Genomic DNA, 24605 nt, shown 5'->3' on the forward strand with positions numbered 1-24605 from the left:
ATACTTTAAGGTAAGTAGCTATCTAGAAGTATCTTTGCATAAATGCCAAAGCCTTTTAAGAGTTGTTAAGAATATTTGATTTTATTTACATGGTATTTATTTATACCACATACTCAAAGTTAGTGGCTATTAACAAAAATATTTTTAACATATGAATATTACTAATAAATTTACTGATATCTATAGAGTGTTTACTTCACCCAGGTACTGTTTGTATAAATTTATCTATAGAGTGCTTACTTCACCCAGGTACTATTTCATAAATTTATCTGATCCTTGAAACAACCTTCCAAAATAGAACCATTTTATACATCAGAAAACTAAGGCATTGAAATGTTGACTGCCCAAGGTCACACAATGAACAGTGATAGAGCTTATATTTGAACCTAATCAATCTGACTCCAGAGCATGTATACTTAACTCCTATGGAGCTATACCACTTGCACTTTTGTTCCATAATTCTATGAGCAAAATGTACATCAACTGGCAAAACAAGAGTTTTAATGTGTAACAAATTATCGATGATAAAAAACACTTTCTTAATACTGTACTTTGAAGGTGGCTAATCACCCTTTGCTCTTTCGTTATGGAAAACAATTATTTCTTAACATTGTATAACTTCTAATTGTCTTCAATTCTTTAAAAACGTGTTTGTTAAAATCCTATTTAACAGAAAATAAATTTTAATTAGTAATGCCAAAGGTATAAAATTCCTAGAAGAGCCAGACTTTCATAGAAAATTGTTACAAATTATTGTAACTTATAAAATTTCATAATTAAATATATTTCCTACTCTGAATTCCAAACAAATCATAGGCATTTTACAACATAGATATTGTTCTACAATTTTGATAGATCATGGGCTACACAAAAAAATCTTAAGAGGCATGTTAATGATTAAGTCCTACCCTTAGCATCTTTAACCTTTGTTCTGATTTTTAACAACTTTGAGATCATTCTTATTGGAAAGTAGAAAACAGATAAAATTGTTCAGACTTTAAAACTCTTTTTAGCATGGAATAATACAAATGTGCTAAGGCACATTAGGTATTGATTTCTTATCTATATAAGAAAAGGCCTCATGGATGTTGAGCTTGAAGGCCACACTTAAAATTCTGTGTCAGGAATATGTCCATCCTTTTAGGTTACAAATAGATAGTAGTTTGCAATAATTTAAAGGGTGCGTGCTCAGTCAAGATTACCAATATGTAATCTAATTATCAAATAGGGTCATTGTCTGTTAAATACATAAGCTAATAATTTTTAAAAATTGCTACAAACTTCTTCCCCGCTAGATTGTCCAACACTCTGCATGCTCCAGACATGCTTTGCACTCCAGCTGTAGCAGTAAAATTACTGAAATGGTAATTCTCTTAATATTTAAATAATATATTAAAATTTAATTTTCAGCACCTGGAAGAATCAGTTGGTGTGCCAGCAAATGAGGTGGCTGGGCCTGAAGCTCCTATACATATGGGACTCGAAAACAGCCTATCACAAATAATTATCACCAACCTCCAGCAGCTGTAGTCACCATAGGAGTCATTTAAAAATCAGGTCAAAGTTGCTCGAATTCTTTTCCATTTTCAAGATGCCCTACACATAAATTCTGAGATGTTTCTATTTTCCACATTTTATAAATCTTATTTATATTGGTAATCAGAGTTTGGGGTGGGAAGGACCCCAAAAGCATCTTGTGAACTTTTTTAAGTTGGACATGTTCAAAGAAACAAAGCTGATGATTTCTTAGGTTTTTATTTTTAAAATGCTTGTGAATGTGCCAATCTAAAAGCATATGTATTTGTTAAATTTTCTTGTAGAAGGATTACATATTCCATGAATAAATAAACAAAATTAAAGCCTATTTTCTGCTCTACATGTATGGCTTTCCAGCACTCATTGTGTGTGTATAATATATGGGTCTAAATATAGATGCACACATAAATCATTGACAAAATCTTCTTCACTGTATCCTCTCTATATTTCTACTTCAAGTCATGATGTTATCTGGTCCATGCACAAAAGAAAAATAAAAAAACTATAAGTTTTTTGTTTACTAAATTTGAACATGTTACTGGGAGATGGAACTAGCTAACTAAAGATTCAAAAACATTTCATATTCTCTCATTCATACCTAAGAAAATAAAACCCTTTGAAAGAATGTCTTATACAGACAATTCCTTAGTTCATAGCCTTATCTGGAATCTGTTAGGTGTGCATTCCTCCAATCTCTCAGCGTTCCTAAGCTACTTACTGAAAAACAAAAACTCAAGAGAGTGAGGGACATTTAGGATTTTTTCCATCTTCAGTAGGAATCAGACTCCTAAAAGCTCTAGATGCCACCCCAAAACATTAATTTGAAAAGCATATTTAGTAAAAGGATAGCAATGGAAAGACAGTCCTTTGAAATCAAAACTTTAATTGTGTGTATTAATTTTGGATTTCCAGTCAGAGTCTTGGTTATAGGAAAATGCTTAAATATCTGTTTTTGGTAAATATCTAATAACACCCTACACCTGATGTTTAGAAAGAAAAAAATTAAGATTTCTTGTTGGAGGGAAAGATGGGGATTAGGGGATAGGGAAAAAATGTACGAAGAATTTATACACTATTACCTTCAATCATTTTGATGCAAGTCATTCATACCACCACCATGCTAACGAGACATCCAATTTACTAAACAATGAATACTGAAAATACATTTAAAAGGTACAAATGACTATCCAAAGAATGACACTGAAAAATATTAAGTAACAGCTCTACCTCAAGATAAGCCTCACCATTAAAGAGTTTTAATGAAGAAAGCCTTCAAAGGCTAACTCAGGAGGCATTGATTAGATTGCCTCTAACTCTGTGTTTTGACACCTTCGTCTTTCGTGCATTATATTGTCTCTGTGCATTTTACAAAGGAAGCATTTTACTAGGCCCACACAAGAACAGGAGACAGCAACGCTTATAAAAGAGACTGTCAAGGGTGTGAGCCAAAATGGGTCTCATTTGGATTTCAAGTGAAGAAAACTCCTAATGCATTTCATTACAATGTATGCGAACCTCTGAAAAGAAGGATGGATTGGGATTCTCATCCCTATTAATTTATTGAAATGGATTCAGTTTTTTTTTCTTGTATATCAAGAGAGACCATGTGTTTCAAGCAAGGTAACAATATTATAGTTCCAATAACCAAATATGCTATGATTCAGTGTGCCCTTTTGTGAGATAAAGAGGATGCAATTTTCTTGATAATTGGGATTTGAGTTTAAAAATAAATCCTACAATAGCAAGGCAACAAATAAATATTCTTTGTTACTATCAGTTTTAAAGATAGGATCAAGCTGCTACACGACACAGGAATTGATTCTGTCTTTGTTACCAGAGCAGACTTTTTACCATTTGAAATCCTATCTTGTCCCTTACTACTGTCATTCATATATCGACTTTTTATTTCATTGAGAAATAGTGTGCATGATGTAATTAGGATAACACCAATGAAAGTCATATTTTATTAAAAGATAATGAAAAGAGAATGAGAGTCACAGCATTTTCAGCACTGTATTATAGTCTGCCTATACCTTTCTTCATCACAATGTTCTAGACATCAAGGCACCTATTAGGTAATTCATAGGGGAAAAAAGGTACATATCAGGTAATTCAAGGTTTAAAAAATGACTTTTATTTGGCTGATTTACTAACTTTATTAGAATGATGCCTACCATTCAAAAAACTCCAATCCCTAACTAAGAAAGAAATGCCATTATCTAATGTTCTTAGACATCTCCCAAAATTTAATAAATTCACAGGATTACAAATATAAGACATATGCTCTCATTGCTCTTTAACACCATTAACATTTAGAGATGATTGATTATGTTATACCAATAACATTCAGTGAATTCAAAGCTGATCTATTTTTTATGTAAATCATACAACCTGCTAGTCAAATTAAAGGTTAAATATACATAAAGTCTTAGAATAAAATACAGATAATCTTTCACATAGAACATGGACCCATGATACACATACTCAAATGTAATAGAAACCAGGGATTCATAGGTTGTCTACTAATTAAATCCAGAAAAACAGCATGAGTGTAACCTCCTTAGGTTGTTATACATTTTATTCCAAAGGGAATCATATATCCACAGCTAAATAGAATTACAAATGATAGCTAGAAAACACAATTGAAAATATATGTATATGCACAAAGTTGAAAATAACTCTCTATAAACAAATTCACATTCATCATTTAAATTCTATGGATGTGACTATGAAATAGATGCAGAAAGAATACATATAAATCAGATATTCAGCAGGACACACACATACATGTTGATGTATGTGTGCATATATTTTAGAAGCAATAGAAAACTACATACAAATATTCTAACAGCAAATCTCAATAATGGGATTATATTCATAATAAAGTTTATATATCTCCGTGTAATACATGCAATAGAGGAATTTTAACGAATTATAATTAAATTAGAAAGATGCATGTTTCTTATTTTTATCTGTATTCTCAAGCAGAGCCCATTACATACAAATATACAGCAGGTTACTTGTTGAATAGTGTATTTCAAGTACTCAAAATTACTGGGGTGTTGCCTAAGTTCTACACGTGAATACATATTTTGGCCTTAATTTTCATTACTATATTTCTTCAACTGAATATATTTTATAATCTACTTACAAAGCAGTTAATATCAGAGCTTTTTTTTTCAGGACATGACAAAGGTAATAATACTACCTTTCTGATATAAACTTTATGACATTATGAATAAAACTGACAAGTATAAAATTTGATCCATAAAATCAGTGATATACTTATGTTAATTCACCTTTTTAAAGATATTATGTGTTGCTCCGTTTTTTTGACAAGGCTTCCATTCATACTAGAGACATGTTGAAAAACACTATATTTTCTCTCAATAAGGAAAATCACTTTACCCACTATCATGCTTGTTCTGTCTCAATAAAAAATCAATCATCAAATGCTTGCTTCCAAGTTTTACTTGTTAAACTGCCAATTTATGCATACAGTTTGGCTCAGCAGAAATTCACTCAGCAGCATTTATTTCTTTATTATAATTTTGTACATTTCATAAAATGCTTTAAACACAGAGGGTAGGGGGAGTTACGAAAGTTCCCTTGTGCTTCTACAAAGCATTTAATGTTATAGCTAAAGTCTAGTGGTAAGATGTAGTCTTTGACCATCATTTTTAAAGAAAAAGAAAAACTATATCGTTTCTGTGGTTTTACAAAGTAATAAAGGCCTGATTGATCCCACTGACTAAGGCAATTGAATCGGTTGTCTAAATGGTAGCAACGTCAATGTCAGATATGTGGTTATCTTTTCATCTTGGCCTATTCTTGAATGTAAAAATCAGATGTTTGAAGGACATTTCACTGACCTGTTATGGCCTCTGCAACCCTCAAACACAATACTAGTATTCCTTATATAAGTGCCACATTTTGGATAAAACTCGCTTCATCAATGATGCCTTTGCGACATCTGGCGGTCCTCAGGATATATAAAAATTACTTTTTGTTTTTCCAAATCTATCAGTACTTGAAATTCCAGTCCAAAAGCCTTTGATACCCCCTAGTGGGGGCACAAAAGCACTCTGGCCTGTAAACTAGGATGTGGCCTACCATGAATCCATATGGTGCAAAAGGTCACAAATCTTGAGATGTGGTGACATCATGACAATAAGACACTTTCTAGACAGAAGCTGGCCCATTTTGAATATAAAAAGGACTCTGATCACATGTTCCCACACATTTAAAACTATAGAGAAAAAAGAATTATGCTAAGTGGTCTACGAAGAAGCTGAACAGTGGTGTTTGAGGACACGTATAGTTCTCACACTTGAGGAATACTACATGAGGCCTTACAACAAGATTGCTTTAAATGACCTAAGAGCTCTGTTTTTTTAATAAGTTGATGCTCAGCAATGTTAATAAGGGGTGAGAAGTGGTTGAATCATAGGGTGCATGTTCCTATGCACTGTTCAGTTCCTTTTTAAATTATTAATCCAGCCATACTAAAGCTTGTTCTACAAGCCTCTGCCTTTATTTATGTTTCCAAGAAAGCATAGACCCTCAATATCACTTATTATGCAGAAGGAAAAAAACTGCCTTTTGGATTTTTATTCTTATCTTCTAGGCAATTCAGGATGAGGAAAGAGGAATAAAATATCATTTTCATATCTTCATCACCCCCTCCACAAGACCTTATGTTGTCCACATTGAGAAATCATGACTTTGCTAACTTTTCGCTCAGTAAGAGAAAATTACATGTATCATACAGTTGATCTTTCATTTATTCTGAGACTGGGTGATGTGGCACTCATAACAGCAATAAGACCAAATTCAAACATAAGGTGTTAATCCCTATTTTCAACCTTCTTTTCAAATGTTTGCCTGAAAATCTATATTAGATATAAATTAATACTTTTGAGACATTTTTTAAGAGAAAAGCACTCTCATGTTTTACATATTTGACTTTTAGAATCAATATTTAATATGAATCTTGTTTCTAATTTTTTCAAGTGATCAATAGTTTACAGGCAATCACTATAACAGTAGATTCACCTTTTCTGACACAATACTGAGAGGTGTTGAATTTAAGCATTCATTACTGAGTTTCATTCAAGGGTATTTTTATATTTCATAATTGAATCAATTTATTGTCATATATAAAGAACATATAAAAACTAACCCTGCAGAAATGGGTTCTAATTTATATGTAATTATAAAAATTTTATGCATATTATAAAATTCTCAGGTATCTCCCATTAGTTACATATTGCTCTTATGGTGGCAATAAATCCCGTGGTAGTATTTATAGACTAAAATTTGAAGTAAATATAGATGATTATCTTTTAAACTTATTCTATTTTCTCCCCTTTAATAATACATGGATAATAAAGTGAATAGAAAATGATATTGCATTCTCTTGCCATTATTTAAAAGGACTTGACTAATTGAGAACATGGTATGATAAAAAAAATTTAGCATGACTTATTTTTAAAAAGAAATAAGAGGAATAAAGTAAAATGATCCATTATCAGTATACTATTTATTAATATTTTGGACTTAAGAGATAATTTGATAAATAGTAAAGCATTCATTATAATAAAATACAATGAGTAAAATAATGGCATTTAGTCAAATACCATTCCTTTGCCCAAATTCATGTTGTATGTATAATAAAATAAACCTTACAATGAAAACTGGAAAACAATAGCCACAGGAATACCTTTTTCAATAAGACTTAAGTCTTTTCAAATGCTAAAGCAATAATTTTCATTAAGGATAATATCAAATATATAGTTCTATCTATAATCAGGTGTTAAATTAAAAATGTGTTTCAAATATGACTGCACAAGTAGGTAAAAAAGTAAAGTCAAATTTCTAAAGCAAATTTCCTTGTTTCCTGAGTTTGTGTTTTAGATGCATATTTCTTGGGTATTATGGAGAAATGCCATGCAACTTCCATGGGCCACACCAAGAATTGTCAAAATATATCCTTCCGTCAACTCTGAATCCAAAGAAATGGAAATTTTGCCTCATTATCCAAGTAATTATAAAATTCTTCCATTTTCTAAAGGTCACATTAGGAGCAGCAAAAGTACGGACAGAGAAGGATTTTAAAAATTGAGTAAAGATAGAAATAAACAACTAAAGATAAAAGATATATGATATGGAAGACATTGAAAGTGATACAACATAAGCATAATTGGTGTCCCTACAGAAAAGAACTAAACAAATAGAATGGAGAAAATATCCAAAGGTATACTTTAGGAAAACTTCCTAGAGATAATGTAATACTTGAATATAAAGAATGAAAGGACAAAGCATTTCCTTGGGAAAACTGACACAGAATGACAAAAAACAGGACACATGCTGGTGGATGACAAATCTTCAAAGATGATGATAATTTTTTGGCCTTTACCTGATAAAAATATCCGGTAAATAAAAGAGGAAAAATAGTCTGACTCTAGAGTTGTCAACAGCTATGGCTATAAAGCTTTGAGAAACAAAGCATTACCCAATAAGTATATATATAGTCAAGCTATCATTCAAAATAAAGATAATAGACAAAAATATTAAATATGCAATAATCAAGGAAGATGACTACTATGATCTCACGTAGAAGAAAGCTCACTAAAAACTAAACTTCATTTAGCAGAGATAACAGAAGTAATCAAAGTAAAAGGATGACAGTGAGAACTGAATCCATATAAATATGGAACTAAATTAAAATCATTATGAGGATTATGGTTGAGGAGAAGAATGTAAATGTTAAACAGAAAAATAATTGATAACTAATATAATTTTTTAAAAATTTAGACAAGACTTGGGGGATAGGCTGACCTTATGGTAGGTACATTACCTTACCTTTTATGAGAGAGGTTATAAGATATTTAAGCACACATATTTCAAGCTATAAACACAAATGATAAAATAACCAAGGTAAATCACATAGTCAATTAAAATTAGGTGGTAGGGAGGAAGGAGATTAATGAGAAAAGGTGGGATGAAACTGAAGATACTGATTTTATGATTGCTCAATGTGAGGAGTCAACAGATGAGACCAAAGAAATATGATGAAGTGTGTTACACTACACAATTATAGTGGTACAGGCTAGTCATTAGAAGAACTAACAAGAAATAATAATATGTGGGGGGGAATATGAGTGGCTAGAGGACGTGGGAGGGGACTTTACCTTTCATCCCTCATCTCTTTATTACTGTTGATTTTATACTCCATGTATGGCTTCACTTATATAAGATAAATACTTCTTAGAAGTGAAAGTATCCAAATAACTTCAATGTGATTCTCAGTAACAAAGGACAAACCTAACCATGTTGGTTCCCCCCACCCATGCTCACCCACTAAAGCATTTTTCATTTAAGGTTCTATAACTTGTGACTGCTTCCTCTGACCTCACAGAAGACTGATCTCCACTATACATGTTTTATTCCTATCACGCTAGGTTCTTTTTCAGTCCCTAAAAAGTCCTTTGAAACCTCTTGCAACTGGGCCTTATCTCTGCTATTCAGAGTCCATTAAATGCCAAATTGCAATTCAGTGTGAGTAAATACTGTTCACTGTGGATTAATTAATCTAGAATAAACTAATGTTTCCCCTAGAGGGTGATACTTAAGCCAGGAGAATAAATGGAACTTAGCTGGCTGAAGGAATGGTAAGGATTTGTATATAACAGAAGAGCATTAAGTAAATGTAATGTAAGGGGGAAAGCCTAGAAGCAAGGGAAAGCAAAGGCTTTTGAAGAACTGAGTGAAATAAACTGATTAAATAAAATTCAGTAGACTACTAAGGAGATAATGCAATATAAGTAGGCTGGGTTTCATCCTGGTAATGCAATAATGATTTTGAATATGATTTTAAATAATGATTTTCTTTGCTATGAATCACATAATACAAAATATAGGAAATTATATGTTTTGTGCTTTTTGAGTTTCTGGTAGATATTAGGCATACAATAACCCTTTGTTGTAATAATGAACTTTGAACATCAATGAAGAAATGGTTGTGTAATGATTTGGTTATTTCAAAAGTTGGAGTTCACCAAGTGAAGCCCAGTCAATCCCACCTTTATATTAGCAACTAATAGAGTGCTTTGTTGATAGTGTACACATTATTATAAAATGTAGTGTATTTTGAAATATAGACTTCTGGTTTTGGGTAAAATGAAAAAGTCCACTGACGCTGATTTCTCACACTGATACAACTGAGAACACTAGATAAAATAAAAATCAAATAAGAGAGAACTACTGAAGAACTATGAATAGTAAATAATAGGCAAATTAGGGAGAGAAGCCAAAACTTGAGTAAGGAACAATCTACTGAGTATGGCAGACTACAAGCATCCTGTGGCTGCTGCTTTCAAGGGGAAGATCAAAAGTTACAGGTAGATGCTTACCTAGATCTAAGCAGAGAGATAAACAGTAGCATTGTAATGGCTAGGGACTTCAACAGCCCATTCACAAAGCTGGACAGATCATTGATGCGCAAAACAAATAAAAAAATACTAGATGTAGGCGGCACCCGTAGCTCAGTGGGTAGGGCGCCAGCCACATACACCAAGGCTGCTGGGTTCGAATCTGGCCTGGGCCAGCTAAAGCAACAGTGACAACTGCAAGAGAAAAATAGCCAGGTGCTGTGGCGGGAACCTGTAGTCCCAGCTACTTGGGAAGCTGAGGCAAGAGAATCGCTTAAGCCCAAGAACTTGAGGTTGTTGTAAGCTGTGTGACACCACGGCACTCTACCCAGGGCGACAGCTTGAGATTCTGTCTCAAAAAAAAGAAAGAAAGAAATAATGGACCTAAAGAGGACTCTAGAACAATTTAAACTAATAGAGATTTACAGAAAATTCTACCCCCCAAATACAAAATACACATTCTTCATCACTACATGGGATATTCTGTAAGACTGATCATATCTTAGGCTACAAAACATGTCTCAGTAAATTAAAAAATTCGAAATCATACTAAGTATCTTATCAGACTACAGTAGAATAAAATAAGTAATCAAATCTAAGAGAAAAACTCAAATCTACACAAAGTCATGGAAATTAAACAACCTACTGCTTTGGTCAATGAGGAAATGAAGACAGAAATCATAAGGTTCCTCAAACTGAATGACAAAAGGGATACAAGGTATCAAAATCTATGAGATTAAGAAAAAGCAGTCCTAAGGGGAAAATTCATAGCCTTAAATGCCTACATCAAAAAAGCCTGAAAGATCACAAATTAACAACCTAATGTCTCAATTTAAGAAATCAGAAAACAGAGCAAACCAAATCCAAAGCCAGCAGAAGAAAATAAACAACTAATTTCAGAGCAGAACTAAATGAAATGGAAACTAACAAAAAATTCAAAGGATTAATGAAATAAAAAGTATATTCTTTGAAAGGATAAACCAAATTGATAGACTTCTTTGTAGATTAAATGGGAATAGAAGAGAAAGGACCCAAATAAACTCAATCAGAGATATTATAACTGATACCACAGAGATACAAAATATCACCTGTGAATTCTATGAAAATATCTACACATATAACTAGAAAATGTAGAAGAAATGTATAAATTCCTAGAAATGCACAACCTAGGAAGAAAGAAAAATCCAAACAGAGCAATAATGAGCAGCAAGATTGAAGCAGTTTAAAAAATCTACCAACAACAACAATAAAACCTCCCCAGATCAGGTGGTGTCTGTAACTCAGTAGATAGGGTGCCAGCCACATGCACCAGGGCTGGTGGGTTTGAACTCAGCCCAGTCCTGCTTAAACAAAAGAAAAAATAGCTGGGCATTGTGACGGGCACCTGTAGTCCCAGCTACTCCGGAGGCTGAGACAAGAGAATCACTTGAGCCCAGGAGTTTGAGGTTGCTGTGAGCTGTGACACTACAGCACTCTACCAAAGGTGACATAGAGAGACTTGGTCTCAACCCCCCCCCCAAAGAAACAAACAAACAAACAAACAATCCAGACCAGATGGTTTCACAGCCAAATTCTCCCTAACCTAGAAGGAAGAACAGGTACCCATCCTTTCAGAAATTATAACATCAAGGAGAGAATCTTCCTTAGCTCATTCTATGAAATAAATATCACTTTGATACCAAAGCTCAGAAAAGACAAAACAACAACAACAACAACAACTACAGACTTATATTTTTTATGAATATAGATGCAAAAAATCGTTAATTAAATACTAGCAAACTGAATTTAACAGCACATCAAACAAATAATTCACCATGACCTAGTGAGCTTTATCCAGGAATGCAAGAATGGCTCAACATATGTAAATCAATAAATGTTATTTACCACATAAACAGAAGCAATAACATAGACCATATGATGATCTCAATAGGTACAGAAAAAGCATTTGACAAAATCCAGCACCCTTTCATGACAAAAACCTTCGCAAACTAGGCATGGAGTGAACATAGTTCAGAATAATAGAAGACACACTTATCTGACAAACCTACAGGTAACGCATACTGAATGGGGAAACTTGATAGCATCCCCCCTATGACTGGAACAAGACAAGGGGGCTCTCTGTCAACATTTCTATTTAACACAGTCCTGGAAGTCCTTGCCAGAGTAATGAGGCAAGAGAAAGAAATAATGGGTATCAAAACACGGAAATAAGAATTCAAACTAGTGCTTTTCACTGATGATACAATCTTATATCTAGAAAATCCCAAAGACTTTGCCAGAAGAACTTAGAATTGATCAGTAAATTGAGCAAAATCTCAGGTACAAAATCAATGTTCACAAATCATTTCTATGCACTAAAACAGTCAAACTGAGAGTCAATTCAAAGACTCAATAATATTTACAATAGCTACAATGAAAATAAAATGCTTAGGAATATTACTTAACCAAGGAGATGAAAGATCTCTATAAGGAGAACTATGAAACACAGATGAAATAAATCACAAATGACACAAACAAATGGAAAATCATCTCATGCACTTGAATCAGTAAAATCAATATTGTTAAAAGTCCATACTAACCAAATCGAATTACAGATTTAATGTGATCCCCTTCAAAATACTAATGTTATATTTCACAGATCTAGAAAAGATAATTCTACACTTTATTTGGAACCACAAAAGATCCTAAATAGCCAAAGAGCTTAAATGAAAAAAACAAATCTAGAGGCAGCACAATACCTGACTTCAAATTATACTACAAGTTTATAGTAACCCAGACAGCATGGTATTAGTATAAAAGTAGAGACATGGTATTAGTATAAAAGTAGAGACCAATGGAACGGAGGAGAGACCCCAGATATAAAATCATCTTCATCAACATAGAGGACAACACAACTACATACACCAGTGAAAGGAAGCCATACTCAATAAATGGTCCTGGAAAAACTAGATAGCCAGATGCAGAAGAATGAACAAGATCCCTATCTCTTACCATAGATAAAAATTAAGTAAAGATGGATAAAAGAATTAAATGTAAACAAAAAAACCCATAAAACTTATAGGTGAGTACGTAGGAAAAACTAGACATTGGCCTAGTAAAGCAAAAAATTTATCACTAAGATATAAAAGGCAATTACAGCAACAACAAAAATAAATAAATAAGAATTAAATGAAAACTCTTCTGCATAGCAAAGGAAATAATCAATAGAGTGACTAAACAACTTATAGAATAGAAGAAAATATTCATATATTATACGTCTGATAAAGAGGTATGATTCAGAATTTACAAAGAACTCAAACAAATTAGCAAGAAAAAAACAAACAACCCCATTAAAAAGTGGGCAAAAGACATGAACAGACATTTTCAATAGAAGATAGGCAAATGGCCAACAAACATACCAAAAAATGATGATAACTAATCATCAGGGAAATGTACACTAATACTACAAAGAGATATCTCCTTATTCCTGTCAGAAAGGCTATTATTATGAAAAAATCAAAAAACGATAGATGTTGGGGTGGATACAGAGAGAAAAGAATGTTTATACACTGTTTATGAGACTGCAAATTAGTACTGCCTCTGTGGAAAACAGTATGAAGATTCTTCAAAGAAACTGAATGCCATTCAACCCAGCAATCACTCTACTGGGTATCTATGCAGGGAAAGAAGTCATTTTATCCAAAAAGACATCTGCATTTGAATGTTTACAGCAGCACAGTTCATAATTGCAAAGATGTGGAATAACTAAGTACCCATGAATTCATGAGCGAATTAACAAACTGGCGTGTATGTGCCATAGTGTACTACTTAACCTTAAAAAGAAAGAATTAATGACTTTTGCAGCAATTTAGATAGAACTAGAGACCATTATCCTAAGTGAAATATCTCAGGAATGGAAAAACAAATACCACATGTACTCTCTAATTATGTGGAACTAATCAATGGGCTCACTTGGGCACAGGGAGAAGTAAAAGTCATTGGAAATTAAGAAGGGGGTTAGGGAGGAAAAGAGGGGAAACCCCTACCTATCAGGTACAGTGAACTCTATGCAGATGATGGGCACACTAATGCATAGCAACCCCGGCTTAAGCAGTATAAAAGCACATACTATCTATGTAAGAAAACCATTTGCATCCCCTTAATATTTTGAAATAAAAAACATTTTTAAAAGACCAATCTAGCAGCAGTGACTTTCTTAATTTCCCCTGCTTTTCTGCTCCCGTGGTAGGTTGGTAGCAGGTACTGTCAGCATAAACTCATAGGAAGCCTATTTTTCTGCCCAGAGGATGGGGGAAAGTCCCTGTGAACTACTATAAACACCTGCTCTTTTTTATCTCTTTTTCCCTCACTCATCTGGGCTCTGTGGCCAGCTCTTGCCTTCCTTCTGTATAGACAAGAGAAGATAAACACCCAAGATTCAGGGAGAATATCCATCCCTTCGGACAGTGGAACCAGAAAAAAGAGATGCCTGTAGTGCAAGAATGTTGAGTGAATTTCTGCTATCAACCTTCTTTCTTGCCATTTTCCCTGAGTGCCGGTGCCAGGAATGCAGAGCTGCCATGCAGACAGTGAAAGAGACTCCAAGAAAATTTAACTTTTCTGGCCAGAATATCAGAAAAGGAGCCCTTGGAAGCCAGAGGCTTCCTCAGAGGGTCTGAGGGAAATCCATGAGAAAAGAAAGCAGAAGGGGATTCCTGAGTCTGTACCTGAATCCACAAAAGCCTCAGGCTCACTTTCAAGCTGTGCCTGCAGAAAATATGCCCAAAGAAGTAGAGCAAAGTATTCAAGATCTAAGCCACTGTATAAACACTGCCCTAGTCTGAGAAAAGTTTCAAAATAGCTCATATGAGAGGCGAAGATTAAAAATTTAACTGAACTTGTAACCACCACAGAGGGTAAGACAGAACTTAAAGCCTGTACCCTAACTGGTTTGATTGCTTGCTAAACAAAATAAAATAAAACAACAGTCTCTGTAGAGAATTATAATAGTACTCAAAGTCTCGTAATAATTCAGAATTACTCAGCATCCTCTCATATACTTTAAATTATCTCTAGATTACGTGTAATATCTAATACAACATAAATGCTATACTGTACTGGTTTTTGAAATTTGTATTTTCATTGTTATATTCTCATTTTTTATTTTTTTTCTGAATATTTTTGATCCATAGTAGGTAAAATCTGTGGATGCAAAACTCACAGTTACAGAACCCCTGAATGTGCTGGGATGACTAGAGTCCTAACAACTCAGCTCTAAAATATGGGGAACAAAATGTAGTTGAGCTAAAAGGAGAAAATAACATAGACTATGGAGGCATAAAATCAGTAAGGCTATAGATAAGCTGAAAAACATCAATGTGATCTAAGTCACATTGATAGAACAATCCACTTAACAAAGGCAGAAAACTCATCTGTTTCAAGCACACAGTGACATTCACCATGAGAGATTGTATTCTGGGCCATAACAAAAATTCAACATATTTTTAAAAATTGAAATTATTCCAAATATGTTGTCTGACCAAAACAGAATTAAAGTAGAAATCAATAATAAGGATATCTGGAAAACTGTCATTAAATACTGAAAAATTAAAAATGTAAATAATCCATGGATCAAAGAAGAATTTTGAAGGGCAATTAAAAATATTTTTAATTAAATGAAAACGAATATACAAAAAAAACTCAAATTTTTTGAGATGTACCTAAAATAGTGCTTAAAGGGAAATGTATAGCATTGAATGGCTGAAGTTGAAAAGATAAAATATCTCTAACAACTCATCTGAGGTTATATAGTAAGAAATTAGAAAAAACATAACAAAAGGAAAAATGTAATACCAAAAAAGAACAGAAATTAATAAAACTGAAAACAGAAAAAAATGGAGAAAAATCAATGAAATTAAAAGTTGGTTCTTTGGAAAAGTCAACAAGATTGATACATTTCTACTGATTCTTTCCTCTACACCCCCAAAAAAGAGACAGAGAGAAGACAAAATTTATTACCATCATAAATGAAACAAAGGATATCACTATAGACCCTACAAGATAAAAGGGATAATCTGAGCCTGGCACAGGATCTACTGCACTAATGAGGCACCTCGTTAGAGGGATAATAAGGGAATATCATGAAGAACTGGAAGTACATCAATCTGACCATGTAGATCAAATGGACCAATTCATTGAAACAATTCATTCAAGAAGGAATAGATAACAGGACTAGACTTATAGCTCTTAGGGAAAATTAATTCACAGTTAAAAATCTTCCAGAAAGAAAACTTTATGTCTAGATCATTTCATTGGTAAATTGTACCAAACATTTAAAGTAGAAATAATACCAATTATCCATAATATCGTCCAGAAATTTGAAGAAAAAAAACACTTCATAATTCACTCTGTAAGGCCTCCTTTCCCTGAATACTAAAACCAAAGACATTCTAGGAAAACAACAGACAAACATATTTCATTATAAAAAAGCAACAGACAGGTATGCTTTATTATAAACAAATTACAGACAGGTATCCAACAACAGAAAATTCCTCGACAGAAGACTGACTAATGAGTCAAGTGGATCTTATCCCAGGAACACAAATGTTCAATATTTGAAAATCAATCAATATAACTGACTATCTTAAAAAGTTACAAAAGAAAAACTGCAAGATCCTATCAATTGATGCTATGATTTAATAAAAAAAATAAAAAATAAAAAAATAAAATACAGAATACTTTGTTATAAAAATTGGTGTATCCTGGTATACCCAATTAAGGTGCTGTGATAAATAACTTCAAAATCTAGAGACATATACAGTTATTGAACTGAAAAAAAAACAGAATTTTTTCTGTTCCATTTATTGGTCAATTCTTGAATCAGTTTTACTGATTACAACTACTTACAACTACTGTAGATATTTTATGTGTTTAATATCTAGTTATTCAATCACTGTCTCATTACTCATTATTCTAAAATAAAAAATAGCTATTGTTATTTACTCTCCCATATGAATTGGGAATCATTTTTCAACTTCCTTACTTCACTGTCCCCCAATATTCTATAAAGGTTGAATAGAAATTGTAATAAAACTATGAGTTGGGAAAAATAACATCTTTACAATATTTCTACTTAGGAAATAAACCTGTTATAAGTCTCCATTATTCTTTTTAAAATATTTCAGTACAATCTTATATTTTCCCTGATATAGATTCTGGGCTAAGGCAGGAGGATCACGTAAAGCCAGGAGCTTGAAAAGACCAGCCTGGGCAACACAGCAAGACTTCATCACTATAAAAAATAGAAAAATTAGCCTGGCACAGTGGTGCACACCTGTAGTCCCAGCTACATGAGAGGCTAAGGTAGGAGAATTCCTTGGGCTCAGGAGTTTGAAGTTGCTGTGAGCTATGATGCAACTCTGTATCAGTGTAGCCTGGACAACAAAGTGAGACCCTGAGAAAGAGGAAAGGAAAGGAAAGGAAAGGAAAGGAAAGGAAAGGGAAGGGAAGGAAGAAAAGGAAAGAAAGGGAAGGAAAGGGAAGGAAAGGGAAGGAAAGGAAAGGGAAGGAAGAAAAGGAAAGAAAGGGAAGGAAAGGGAAGGAAAGGGAAGGAAAGGGAAGGAAAGGAAAGGAAAGGGAAGGAAAGGAAGAAAAGGAAAGAAAGGCAAAAGAAAGGAAAGAAGAAAGGAAAGAAAGGAAAAAGATATATTGCTGATATATTTATCACTTGTTTTCAAAACTTTTTCAGTTGCTTCTTGTTAGATGTATCTTTTGCAAATATCATGTAGATGAATTTCCAAGATTAACCCTACTTGAGGTACATTTGCACCTAAGTTTTTCTTCTTTTCTTTCCTTTTCTGCCTTTCCTTCTTTATTTCTTGGCTTCTGGGATGGCAAAGTAAATGTATCATAGCCCAGAAATGTGCTTGATTTGGCAAGAACTATGTTGTTAAATGTAGTAGGCTTAAAATGACTTCATAAATAGCATGCACTCTTTAGATCTCTGTCGTCCCTACTATTCCCTATTTTCTTATACAATGAGGAATCACATCCAAATTACCTTCTTAGACTTTAATGACATTTTATTTATCTTCTGTAGTAAGGCAACTAAAATTAATTGAAATTAAGCTTTTACTAATAGTTGTATATAAATATATCAAATATATTCTTAGTCTCTATTAACATTACCAAATAATAACTTCCCATCTTCTTGCATAAGAGGGGGTATATTGCTCTTTTATTACTTCTGATCCCACTTACTAACATTATTTTATACTATACCTTTTAAATGCAGCTTTTAGCCACATAATTCTTTTCTCAAGAATAGTTTCTCACTTCTACATCTCATTTTATTACTACCATTTCTGAGATTATTTGGTTTGTGTATTTGTCAACTTTAATGCTTGCCACCAGTCTTTAATACTTTGACATTTCAATACTTCTTTATTCATTTTTTTTAATTCACTAGGATACATATTTAACAAATTTCTCAGGAAAATTATATATTTGGCATAGTCACTGGTCCTTTGAACAACATAGATGGTCTTTCCATTAAGTATAATACAAATAATCTTAGAATATAAGAATATTCTCAAAAAATTATATTTCTCTTCAAAACTCTGAATATATTAATATTGATATCTCAAGACATTGACAGATTATATTATGGTACTTAGTATTTCACAGAATTTTAACACTCGACGGTTTTGTTTGTGTGTGCCTATGTGTCTTTTTGATTCCCATTTTTTCCAAAAACTTTAAAAGAGCAACAAGAACACTCCTTAATGGGCCAATGCAGAGTTGCTACTACATATATTTTTTAAGTGTTGTGTTTTCAATTTAAAAATGCAAAATATACAAAGAAAAAATATGACATGTAGTTAGGAAAAAAGTAGTGTATAGAAACTGTTTTTGAGTGGAACCAGATATAAGTGAACACAGCAGACAAAGACTTCAAACAATTATAAATGTGTTAAAAGAAATAAGAGAAATCATGTTCAAATAATTAAAGTTTGATTACAATGATTAAACAAATAGAGAATTTTAGTGAGGTAGAAACTAAAAAAATTAATAGAAATCTGGAGTTGAAAAATACAGTAACAAATGAAAAATTCACAAGAGGCTCTCAAGGGTAGATTTCTAACAGCAGAAGATATGAATTAACGAACTTAAAGTAGTTCCACATCACAAAATGTTGAAAGCCAAAAAGAAAATGTTATTTATTTATTTAATTTCAGATTAAAACATGAGTACAAACAGGTAGGTTACAAAGTTTGTGTATGTTAGGTAAAGTCCAAGGTGGACCCAAGCCCTTCACCCAAGGGCAAAAAGAAAATTTTAAGGGTGGGTATGGAGGCACATACCTATAATCCCAGCACCGTGGGAGGCTGAGACAAGAAAAAAAACATTTGAACCCAAGAGTTTGAGGTGCTGTGAGCTATGATGCCACGACACTCTACCCAGGGCCACAGAGTGAGACTCTGTCTCAAAAACAAAAACAAAAACAAACAGAAAAAAAGATAATACAGGGAAATAATAATATGATTATGGCTGACTTTACACTAGAAACAACAGAGGCCAGAAGGAAGTGAAATGACATACTTACTGAAAGGAGAAGGCGCTGGAAGAGGAGCACTATCAACCAAGAAGTCTATTTACAGGAAAATGATGTTTCAAAAAGTGAAACATCACTAAATAGAGCCATTTCCAGATAAACAAAGAGAAGTAGTTGTTAGCACATCTGCCTTACAGGAAATACTAAAAGAATCCTTCAAATTGAAAGAAAATTCTTTTTTTCTTCCTTTCCTTTCTTTCTGCCTTTATTTCTCAGCTTCAGAGATACCAAATAAGAATAAGAACCCACAGGAAGAAATAAACAGCACCAGAAAAGGTAAATATGTGGGAAAATATAAAAGGTTGAATAAATATATGTTAACTCTTTTATCAATTTATTTAAAATACATAAGATTGCAAAAAGCGATGATTAAAAGTGCATCACTCGGTTTAAAACATGTAAAGATTTCTTACGTATGACAATGATAGCACAAAAGAGGGAGGGAAGGGAGCAAAGTAGGACCAAAGTTTCTATATTTTACTAAAATTAAGTTTGTTTTAAGTTGAACTGTGATAAGATATATATCACAATTATAAATAATTATAAGATATATTATAAATAATTGTGATAAGATATATAATCACAACAGTAAAAACATAAATTTTTACTATTTTTTGAGTTATCTTTTAGTGGTTTCTGCACTGAAGAAATTCTATATACAGCAAAATGTCCTAAAAACTTAATTGAGGGATGTTTAAAAAATCTAATATAAGTGAAGACAACAACAGAAGAACAAGGGCACAAAAAGACTTGAAATATATAGAAAGTATAAAAATGTCAGATGTAAATATAACCATAAAAATAATTATAACAAATTTTCTTAAATTTTCTAATAAGATTAAATTTATTCAATAACCTAAAGGCAGTTTTGATTATAAGTATCCAACAGTATAAAAAGTACATAACAGATCTGTAGATTTCTAATATATTAATACAATATATACAATAAATTTAAATAGACCAAACTTTTCAAACAAAAAGATATTCTTAGACTAGTCAAAAAGCAAAAGCAAGAACAAATTCTATGCTATCTAGAAGAGAAACATTTTAGTTTCAAAAACACAAGGTTGACAATAAAATAATGGAAAAGATACTCCAGATGCATGCAGAAGCTCTGGGAGAGGCTGGCTGGCTGTATGATTACGAGATACATAGATTATAAGGTGAGAAAGATTACTGGAGCTCCGCGGGTCATGGAGCCGGGGCCTTGTGTTCCTGGAATATGAAGATAGGGCTGGAAGACCTAGCAAGCTGCCTTCTCCAAGCAGAATGTGAGGAAGAATCCTGATTTTGAGCCACTTTCCACCACCACGCTCAAAGATAGATGAAGCTGATTGACGAAGCTCAGAAACACAGACAACAGCATGAAGAAATGGCGTTTCAGGCCCACAAACGAGAGCTGGAAGAAGCCCAGCAGAAGAAAAAGCAGCTGGCAGGAAGGTGCAGAGTAGAGGAAGGCATTGGAAACGCAGTTCTCACTTGAAATAATAATATTTTACCTAACTGGGAAATAATGTGGTGCTCCAGAAAAATTCGAGATTTATGGTAGCAGGGAATCCCTCGAGGGTGAGAGGCAAAGCCTGGAGCTTAGCCATTAGCCATGAGTTAAAGATCACCCAGGAGCTCTCTGACATCTGTCTTGCCTTGCCCTGGCCCCTTAGCACAGGAGGTTCTGAAGTAGACGGTGAAGATGCTGGGTTTCCAGCAGCAGACGGAGTAGCCGGTCTGGAGCTTATTAAACTGGACATTTCTAGAACATTTCCTACTCTCTGCAGTTTCCAGCACGGTGGTCCATACAATGACCGTGCACAGTATTCTGGGTGCTTTTACTTGTTACTAACCAGATGTGGGTCATGTTCAGGGCATGTCCTTTATAGCAGCAGTGTTGATCTTGAACTTAGATATTGCCGATGCCTTTATTGCTTTTTCTAATCTTTTGAATAAATCCTGTCAAATGGCATTTTCCTGAGTGGATCATGGCCTTATGCTGACTTATTTTGCTGCCTCTGAGGTATCCTTTGAAGAAAATTTGCCAAAATTATTTGCTCATTTCAAGAACAACGTAACTCCAGACATCTACCTAATTGATTGGATCTTTACATTCTATCTTCTGCCCCTCGATCTGGCCTGTCGTATCCAGGATGTGTTCTGCCGAGATGCCCTGGGCATCCTGAAGCTGTTCCAGGACATTCTGACTAAGAGGGACCTCATGCCCATGGCCCAGCGACTGACCAGGCTGCCTGAGGAGCTGAAGAGCTGTGTGCTTCTGTTACCATAGTTCCAACACAAAGTCAGAACAAGAAGTAGGCTCAGGTACTGACCGTCGCGCAGAAAGACAGCAGGGCTATGGAGAAAGGGAGCCCAGCCCTCAGAGCCAAGGCTGCAGATGGGGCTCATGCTCAACATGGAGGCAGCGCTCCAGTGGCACCCGTCTTGTTTCAGACTGACACCAGGCAATTGAGAAGAATAGGCCTCTCCTTGATTCCTAGCCCTGGAAACACTTCAGTTGGCCTTAAACAAAACAAACAGAAAAAACTTCTAAAGAATTAAACCAAGGCTTAGCCTTAAGAAGTTCAATGAAGGATGCCCTGGTGTTGGCCACAGCCAACCACTATGTTTTCTGCATGGTTTAAAGATAGGGCAGTGGCTAACTTCCTCCCCTCCTTTATTTCAGCAGAAGTTAGTTAAGTTGTTGTGCTTTTATGCCAACAACTGGAAAGTACATTACAATCTTTCTTAGCCAGGACACATGAAAAATGTTATTTGGAAGATCTAAGAGGATCTATTGGTTCATATTTACATATTTTAGATAAAAAGGAGATTGAGTTATTGAGTAATCCTTCCAAAGCTGGAGGTTATGTTCCTAAAACCCACCTACCAAAGACAGCACCAAAGGAAAGCAGGCTCTCTGAGGAAGATGCTTAGTGCCCATGGGCTCCCTGGGAATCAGCCTAACCTGTGGGTTGGCAATTTACCACATTGCCTTGACAAAATTATAGCAGAAAGGCTGAAATGCACACTGAGGTTCCAGAGGAACCTGGATCATTCCCTGCATCTGCTGAGCAAGGGTGGAAAGTTTGAGCAGGAGGAGTGATTTGCAAAGAAGGCCTGTAGCAATACAGACAGGTTTATGAGTTGATGGAAAACAGAAGGGCAACAGCTCCCCTTTGAGTAAGAGGTTGGGGAAAGAGCATGTGGAGACTTGCCCTTCTTCCATCCTACCCATTTCTATGGAGGTCGGAGTGTAGCAGTGCAGCCTGTGGAAACAGCACCGCGGGTGGCTGCTCCTGTGCTCTAAAAATGTCCTCCTTTGCCTCTGTCCCCTGAATACCCTGAATAGCTGGATCAGCCCCAAGTGTCAGTGAGGCCCTCCTTGCACATATGGCTTTAGAATAAGTACTTCCTAACCTGTTGTAGGGGTGGGGGAGTGGGCAGCATCTGACAGCCCAGACAGAACGCTCAGTATCTGGACCATCAGCCCTTTCCATTTGATTTTCCCAAGGAACATTTTATGTTCTAGCTTTTCCTTGGCTAATTTTGAAAACTTTGCATAAGAACTTTGGCTAACCAAATTCACAGAAATGAACAGTTTTTGCAGAGAATAGCCTGAACGACAGGCTAGTGTCTGGAAGCAGGCTCCTACATGATGTAACCAGCTGGTCTTTGGGAGTGCCTGACAGACCAGGTTTGGGGGCACAGTGAGCTGTGCAAGAGTGCCTCAGTATGGTCTGCCCTCTACAGCCCCACAGCCGTATGTACTGCCCACAGGGAGCACCCCCATGGCTGATCTAGTTTCTGACTTTGAGGAGTCTTTGGCTGTTTCAGTATAACATGCAATGGGAGATGGGCTGGGGGCTAGGGGCTAGGGAGTAAAGCCTAACTGTGGCTTTATTTTTCTAGGTTTTCTATTTCTGCCACAGTGCTAATGACTCTTCTAGGTTCAGTAACAAGTTGATGACCCAGGGGTTGTTGTCCTTTGTGCCTTTCATCCCAACTCTAAACTGTCTCATTTGTCCTGGAATCTCTTCTCTCCCCTTCTATTTTTAACTGACTCTCCAGGGAGGTTGCAGAGCTCCATGGATACCTTTCTGCCTCAGCCTATAAATGCTGACTCGTCTCCCCTCTTGGAGGAGGCATCCTGTCTGCACTGGAGGTCTTGGCAGCCTCCAGACCTAGCCATTTTCTGACATCTAGATGCTGATGTAACCCAGGCTGAGCCAGGCCTATGGCAGGTGGGCCGCCTGAGCCCTGTGCACTGTTGCTCCTTGCAAATGTACTTACTTTTGTTCCATAATGTGGGCGTTCTGTTCTTTAAAGATGTTTACATTTTCTTACTGTTCATAAAGATGTTCCTTAAGTCATACAAAAAGAGATGCAAAAGGAGGGGCCTTGTGCAGCTCATTCAGAATGCAGTGGTAAACGTGGTGTGTATTCAAAACTCAGCTCTTAGCACTTCTTGTCAAGCAGTTTGATATAGATCCTTTTGGATACACGCATGCATTAAGTCCTTAAACAGAACTCTATGCCAGTCCAGATGTACATATCTGGAGTTTAGAGGTTTTAACTACCTGCTCAGGGATCACATGAGGTCTTGCTAGTTCAGTGCATCCTCTTCAGAGCCCAGAAACTTCCGACTCCCCATCCAGGGTCACTCAGATCCTTCCTGCAGAGGCTGCCGTGGGGCGTGGAGGTGTGCCTCTCTCTGTGTGTCACTGTTGCAGCCACCAGGGAACAGACACTGCCATGCCGCCGTGGGAAGTCTGAATGTTCTGCTTCAAATGCCCTCGGTGTTGGGAGTCTCAGACCTCAGCCTGGGACTGTCGCAGCTTATGTGTGAAGGCGAGCACTGTGTCTCCCCCATCACTGAGCTCCCCTGTAGAAACACTGCTCTTTCACAAGGGACTTTTTCACTGCTCAGTTTTTTACTACTTTAGATAGTTTGCTGAAAACTCCTTATAACACTTTGCTACATATTATGTTTCAATTGGCTTGTTAACCTTTAGTTTTATTTAGTGAAGTGTAACTAAGTAGGACTTATATAATAA

At 35.0% G+C, this 24605-nt stretch overlaps 1 protein-coding gene and 1 pseudogene across 1 annotated transcript in view; one reads left to right on the forward strand and one right to left on the reverse strand.

The window, feature by feature from the left end:
- LOC111723924 (uncharacterized protein KIAA0825-like) overlaps positions 1-24605 on the reverse strand; it is a 226284-nt gene that overhangs the window by 161899 nt on the left and 39780 nt on the right. The gene's annotated exons all lie outside the window — the stretch shown is intronic.
- LOC105886613 lies at positions 20918-22110 on the forward strand (annotated as a pseudogene).

This window comes from Otolemur garnettii, unplaced genomic scaffold, assembly GCF_000181295.1.
Source record: "Otolemur garnettii isolate 467f Iridium unplaced genomic scaffold, OtoGar3 scaffold00017, whole genome shotgun sequence".
NCBI classification, from domain to species: Eukaryota; Metazoa; Chordata; class Mammalia; order Primates; family Galagidae; genus Otolemur; species Otolemur garnettii.